Source organism: Propithecus coquereli, unplaced genomic scaffold, assembly GCF_000956105.1.
Source record: "Propithecus coquereli isolate 6110/MARCELLA unplaced genomic scaffold, Pcoq_1.0 Scaffold111, whole genome shotgun sequence".
NCBI lineage: Eukaryota > Metazoa > Chordata > Mammalia > Primates > Indriidae > Propithecus > Propithecus coquereli.
The window spans coordinates 3,808,590-3,815,142 of NW_012135081.1; the positions used below are offsets into that span (position 1 = coordinate 3,808,590).

General features: G+C 49.2%; 1 pseudogene across 1 annotated transcript; it reads right to left on the reverse strand.

The window, feature by feature from the left end:
* Positions 1-406: 406 nt before the first annotated feature.
* LOC105817156 lies at positions 407-929 on the reverse strand (annotated as a pseudogene). The gene has a single exon (XR_001137827.1). The product of XR_001137827.1 is annotated as an iron-sulfur cluster assembly 1 homolog, mitochondrial pseudogene (transcript).
* Between the last annotated feature and the right edge of the window lie 5,624 nt (positions 930-6,553).

Consider the following 6,553-nt stretch of genomic DNA (forward strand, 5'->3'; position numbering starts at 1 on the left):
TGTAAATGCCCTGTGGGCAGAGATTGGGCTGTCTTGCTTGTTGTTGGATCTCTGGCACCTAACACAATTCCAACACATGTTAAGTTACCAATAAATAGTGGGCTGTTGTTTTTTTTTTAAAGACCAAAAAAAAAAAAAAAAAAAAATTAAAAATAGCCCTGACCTGTAACATTTGCTGGTTTCTAAGGTGTAAATACTCTCACCCTGATCAATTTCAAGTGGGTGAATTCTGGCCAGCAAAATTTCCAAATTTAACAATTCTCTCTCACTCGCTTTTGAATGAATTAGTGAATGAATGAATAAATAAATGAGCAAATCACCTACCAAGATGGGGCTCTGCATGCAGAACACCCAAGGGAAAGAGGACTAAGGAGAGGAGAGAGATCTTTTTTTTTTTTTTTTCATTTTCAAAATGCATCACTTTATTTTCTTACAAGGCAGCCACACATTAAACAGGTGACAGTCACATGATTTCTTCAGTAAGCCCCAAGGCATCCATGAGTGTTCCTGGAGCTCATAGCCAGAGGAGTCCTGAGGTTTCAGATATTAAAGCTTTCCCCACAGCCACAAGTTCCTTTGATGTTTGGGTTGTTGAACACAAACTCACTGGATAATTTGTCTTCAACATAGTCCATTTCTGTTCCTAAAAGTGTTAGCTGTGCTTTCTTTTCGATGAACATTCTGACTCCATCTTGAACAACTTCTTCATCAGAATCTCCTTTTGTTTTCGTATATTCTAGAGTGTAAGAAAGGCCATTACAGCCTCTGGTTCGGACACCAACTTTCACACCTATGTGCTCAGGCTTATCTTTAAGGAGCTGCTTTATCTTGTTTACTGCTGAAGGTGTTAGGGTGAGGGCGGCTGGGGTGGGCTGCAGCTTCCTCTTGCTCACAGCCCAGATGGTGGCCCGAACTAAGGAAGCCGACATGTTCGCCACCGGGCGCCCCAGTGCCTCGGGCCAGAGCTCAGCAGCCTCAACCTCTCTCCATGGACAGGGTGGGTGCATTGACTGAGAGAGATCTTTTAAGATATCGACAGTCCTCTCTCTCCCTTTGTAGCTCCTCTTTGTCCCAGGAAACAGAACCTAGTGGGAGAATTGGTTGAACTTCCTCAACCGTGGCCCCACTTCATACACACACCCCCCAACTTTTAGAAAGCCCAGGGGCCTTCTGCAGGCCTCAACCTAAGTTGTTCTAGCCAGAGGAAAATCCCATATGTTACCAAAGCTATAGAATGAACATTAAACCATATGTAATGAATATTCAGCTCAAGTAAGGTAGCTGCTACCACTTTTTAAAATTTCCCAGACAGAGGGAGGAGGAGGGGATGAGTAAATTGACACCTAACAGGTACAGTGCACACTATCTGGGTGATGGGCACACTTATAACTTTGACTCAAACTGTAAAAAAGCAATTTATGTAACTAAAACATTTGTACCCCCGTAATACTCTGAAATAAAATAAATAGGTAAACAAATAAATTTCCCAGGCATAGAAATTGCATGACCTTCCTCAGTCACTTAAATAACCCTTATAATGGGAAAGCACTAAAACTATAAATCTTGCTGTCATTTAGGAATGCTCAGTGCAAATGTTTATAGGCCCCAGGCACCACTTTCTACCGCTCCTTTGAAGAAGGGCTTTACAGGCCTCCCCTGGGTCACTCCTGCATTCCACACACGATCAAAGAAGGAGGGACAGGTGCCTACTAGTGGGACAGCTTGGACCCACGTCCAGACCCTCAGTCTCAGCCCTAACTGATTTGAAACACATTCAAATAAAAATTCAAGAACAAAACATAAGGATACAAGAAAGGTCATGAGGTTAACTCAGAGCCAAGGAATGGCATGGCAGTAAATGCTGCAGGTGTTCAGGGGGAGGACGATGGTCATGATTTGTGGGAGAAGTGGAACTTGAGTGATGCTAAGACTTGTGCAGTGGGAGAGATGAGATGATAATAAGAACAAACTCTCCAAGGCCCAACTGCAGGCCTAGCACATAGTAGGTACTCAATACATACAAGTACAAGTATTTGTGGCTTTATACAAGTGGCTTTACTTGAGTTAAGTGGCTAGGGTCCCAGAGACTCTGAATCTTTGCTCTTGGCTGTAACAGGGGCAAGAGAGCATGGGTGAGCAAAGGCCAAGCCTCAGGCAGCACATCTCCAGGGAGATAGCCTTGAGCTGGCAGGAGCAGCCAGGTGTGCAGTGGAGCTGAGCTGAGCCAAAAGCACCAACAAAAAGCTTTTGTCCCTGCAGCTGTTATTGGGAATGTCAACCCTCCAGCTGCTCCAAGACCCCAGGCCTAGATAAGTAGGCGACATCCAGCCTGAAGAGCATGGCTCTGCCCAGCCAGAGTATCAAAGGCCTACTACCCACCTTGGCACTGCCTGGAGCCCCATTTAGCATCAGGCACAGCCCCACACCATGCCCCTCAAGTATATGGGATCCCTCTGTTGACTGGATGGTCACAGCCCTGGTCAAATCAAAGTCTTCCTAGGCTTCCCTGGAGCTGTCTCTCATTTGCTACCACTTCCAGGCCTCTGTCACCCCAACCCAGCCCTTCCAAGCAAGTTCTCTGGCTTGTTCAAGCTCCTACCAAGTAATATAAAATCATCCTTTAAAGGCAGTATAGTATTGTTCAATTCCTTACCCAAGAATTCTGAATTCCAGGAAGCTCCGAAAACCAAAAGTTCTTTGTAACTCACTTACATGCAAAATCTGACATGGGGCTATTTATAGTTTTTATAAATCCCACTTCATACGTTTCACTGCAGAAATATTAATGGGACTGATTCCATGAGTCCAGGTACCACCTGAGACCCTACTGTGGTCTTTCTTATTATAGATTATATGCACCACATTTCCTTTGTAAAATCTAAAATATTCTGAATTCCAAGAGCCATCTGAACCCACAGTTTTAGGTCAAGGGATTGTGGGCCTGCAGGGGAAGCCCCATTTAAGTTCAGAGCAAAAAGAGCTAGAGCTCTCTCCAGAGATGCACAGGCCCCACCAGATAGGACAGACAGGGCCTTAGAGCTGATGATGGGAGGGATCCCAGGAAGATAAGCCAGAGTTAGGGAACTTGGACAGCTCAGGGCAGTGAGTATTGACCAGCTGGTACACAAGTGCAATGTTTCCAGAGACTTCAACTACCTCACAGCAGCCCAGGGGCACGCCTGCTGCTCAGCAGGGTGACTGCACCTCTTCCAGAAGCAGCTAGACCTTGAGCAACACACTTATCTCCCCACCTAGGGTTCTTCATCATCTAAAGAAACCCTCCTGGGAGCCGGGGGTGAGGGGGTGAGGAAAGGAACTGAAGCACGTAGCACACTTAAGGCACTCAGTGGGGTACTTTGTTCCTTCATCCGGTATTTCCTCACCACCTTGTACCATGCTAGGTCCCTGTGGGCAAGACATATATAAATGAGTCTGAACTCAAGGAGGGACAGAATGTGCACATACAATTAAAAACAAAATTGAATTGAGCAGATTAGAGAGAGATTTCAGAGGTGCGTTTGGCCTGGAGAAAAAGAAGCCTGGGTGGTGAGAACGGTGCCTGGGGCATCAGGAGCCCTGGGTCGGTCAGGATGACTCACTGTGCAACTTTGACAAGGTTCTTCCTCTCTGGGCCCAGTTCTGCTCATCAACAAAATGTAGATTTAGGCTTAGATGTCCTCTAAGGTCCCTTCCACTTTCCAGGATGCCGAATATCTGAAAGACTGTCATTTAGGAGAAGATAAACTATACCTAGTCTTTGTGATCCCCAGGGGTACAACTAGACCAAAGTGTGGCAGACAAAGGAGGTAGGTTTCTGCTCAGGTGAAGGATGCCCTAAGGTGCTCTCCTGCACTCACCCCACAAGGCAGCCTGGGGCTTGTGCACTGGGAGGGGAGTCAGAACAGGTGGCCACACTGGTCACCTCCTTCTAAGACTCCATACGCTCAAGCCCAAGAAAGGCTTGGGGTTTGCAGGGCATTTGCCAACTTGCGGAGTGGGTCCATCTATTATAATTTCATCCTTTCAGCAGGTCTAGAAGGCAGTGGGGCAGGAACTCAAGGCCCAGTCTTCAAGGAGGCCTGGGGGCCGAGGACCCTGGGGGCAGGGAGGGAAGAGCCTCTGGATGTAATGTGAGTTACACATTAAGGGAGGGGAACTCACCCCTATGCACATAATACACAAAATGCAACTTTACACCAAATAGCAGAATATAATCAGTGTGGGGTTAGTGGCAACATGGGCCGATAGGGGTTGGGGAAAGAGTTCCTGTCTAGCCAGGCATTTCTGCCCCACTGCTCTGTCTCTGTCTGTTTCTCTCCCCCCATCTCTGCTCTCTTTCTTCCTTCTGAGGAGGAGGCCCTGCCCTTGAACAGTGTAAAGTGTGCTGGGCAAACACCAAGGGACAAAGGTCCAGCACAGTATGCTGTTTTGTCACCAGAGACAAAGGATTGTGCCAGGATTACAGAGGAGCCGGCTAGACAGGAGGAGCAGGGGAGAGACTTCCTGGAGGTGGGGGGAGGGGGCATGCTGATAGATAAGAATGAGTGGAATGTTCCAGAGCCACAGAGGGGTCAGATTATGCCCCTCAAGACTGAAGGTCCTATAGATAGCACCTCTGCACCAGAGCTCAGAGCTAAATCTGGCATCCCTCACTTTTCCAGCCCTGTCCTGAAAGACAAATGGGGGGGGGCGAGGGATCCAGGACATGAAGAAAGGCAAGTGGCCTGCCCTGGGACAAAGAGAGGGGTGAATGAAAGCTCCAGCGTCTGTGATCCTGCTAAATTTCATCTACTTTCCCATAATAGCAGCTCCAAATGGCCCCGTCCTGGCTTCCCAGAGAAGTATCCCTGGACAGAAGTCAAACAGCCATAGGAACAATCCTAAAGAGGTCACTGTCTCCATCCCCCTGTCTCAGACAGCATTTACCCACCTTGGCGTTCTCCCTGTGCAGGGCTGCACTCTGGTGCTCTTCTCTTCCCAGGACCTGACTTTTTTCAGGGGAAGTGGGTGGGAGGGAGTGAGGCCTGGGTCTGGGGGTCACAACGACAGAAAGGAGACACTCTAGGGAAACTCTGTGAGTGGACCAAGTCTCTGGGGTGTCCCCATGGGCCCAGTGCACTCTTCAAACCATCCCCTTTGCCCTTGAATTTCTGCCCACCCACTTTTTCACTCCTCACTCCCACTGTCCCGGACTGGGCTGCTGTGAGGGCCTGGAGAAGCCGTGCAGCTTGCAGTGAGCAGAATCCTTCACTGGACAATGCCAGGCCCTCTGGCCTGTGCTACCGGGTGGCAGGGAAGGCTTGAGGCCGGAGCCCCAGTGTGGACAGAACCCCTGGCCAAGCATGGACACGTGGTCCGAGAATCCTGAGACCAGAAGATGCGGGGGATATCTCATGGCTCCCTCAGTCCCACCCATCCTGGATCTTCACTCAAGGGACTTCTGGGCCCTGGACAGTGGCAACAGCTGAGGGTGAGGAGTCAGGAGGTTAAGAGAGTGTGAGACCTTCACCTCTACCCTGCACGACAGTCCACAGCTTGCTTCTGGAATTATCTTTAAATCTACATCATCCTCCTGCCACTACTCCCCCCCAACACCTTTGAAGGCTTTCCCACTGTCCAAAGTTAAAATCTGCGCTTGGCCTTGCATTCCATCGCCCTCTCCACCCCCATGTCTGTCTCCCTACTCACCTCCCCAGTGCCCCTTCTCTAAACCCTCTGCTCCACCTGGACAGAACCCAAACCTCCTGCCAGGACTTCTCCCCAGTTCTCTATTTCCTGCACCCCTCACTTTCCTCAAGGCTCAGTGCAGATCACACCTCCTCCCTGTGGCCTTCCGCATATTGACCACCCACCAGCTGCCTGCCAGTGCTCTCTCCTCCTCTGACACCTCTTTTTAGCACCACTCATCAAGATGTCCCTTTAATGCTTGGGGTGGTGGCCCCACGTGTTGGTGGGGATTGCTTATTTGAATGAACATTGTATTAGTACAACGATGGAGCCCACTCTACCTTCCTAGGAGAGACAAGGGAGAGAAGCCCATAGCAGGAGGCAAAAACTCCCAGCCTGAACCCAAGAGATGTCCACATCCTGGAGGTCTCCCTCCAGTTCTGATGCACAGGCCTGGGTCAGACAAGGAAGTCATAGGGGATGCAGGATGGAGACTAAGGCTGAGGAAGTGGGGGTGGAAAGAACTGGGGGGTCAAAGTCTCCAGGGGCTAAAGGGGGCTGAAAGGAATTCCTGTGAAAGAATGTGGTGTCCATCCTAGAAGAGAGAAAATAATGGAAGCTCCCTGGGAGGAGGGAGCTGGATCTTATCTGATGTTTACATTCCAGAGGGTTGCTGTGCTGCTTCCCACCTTAATTAGAGAATACCTGAGAATCCCTGCACCATGCAGGGGCAGAGGAATTCAGGCCCACTCCCCTCACCTCTGACCCCCAGCTTGCTGTGATAAGAGCAGGGCTTCTGAATCCATTCTCTGTTTTCTGTTGCTTTGTCTAAAGTGGGCTGATCTATTAAGCTGGATTCCTTGAGAGATTATGTGAGAGGGTCTGG